This window comes from Emys orbicularis, chromosome 20, assembly GCF_028017835.1.
Source record: "Emys orbicularis isolate rEmyOrb1 chromosome 20, rEmyOrb1.hap1, whole genome shotgun sequence".
Classification (NCBI taxonomy): Eukaryota; Metazoa; Chordata; order Testudines; family Emydidae; genus Emys; species Emys orbicularis.
In genome coordinates this window covers 5731993-5732448 of record NC_088702.1, presented here as the reverse complement: position 1 = coordinate 5732448, position 456 = coordinate 5731993, and the positions used below count along the sequence as shown (strand labels likewise).

Genomic DNA, 456 nt, shown 5'->3' with positions numbered 1-456 from the left:
AAGAGCTCCGGGGGAGGGCGGAGCTGCAGGGTTTGGATCCTGGGAAGTCCTCACAAAAATCAATTTAATATACAGTCCTCAAATAAAGGACATATCAGATATTCAACTGATAAGAACAGATATTAGCTTAGGAGATAATGTTTGTGCTTCACGGTCCAAGAGACACAGACAAGGTTTTCATCTCAGGGCCAAAAGACCAAACACATCAAGACACTTGATCATAGCCTTTAATAGGCCAAGAGACTACTTACACTTGATTTTAGCTCTCACGGCGAGCAGGCACCCGGCCAGACTCCGCAGTCCCCCATGCTGCTCTCGCTCCGGCACGGTGCCATCCGCTTCAGTGGGAATCGCTCCGTAGTCCATCCGGTGTTAGTGAGAAGGGTGGGGGTCAGCCCTTGACATCTACACTGCAAAAAAACAACAACCCCGGGGCAGCAAGTCTCAGCACCCGGA

The 456-nt window shown here is 50.2% G+C and overlaps 1 pseudogene; it reads right to left on the bottom strand.

Annotated features, from left to right (window-relative positions):
* Nucleotides 1–41: 41 nt before the first annotated feature.
* LOC135892857 (U2 spliceosomal RNA) lies at nucleotides 42–177 on the bottom strand (annotated as a pseudogene).
* Between the last annotated feature and the right edge of the window lie 279 nt (nucleotides 178–456).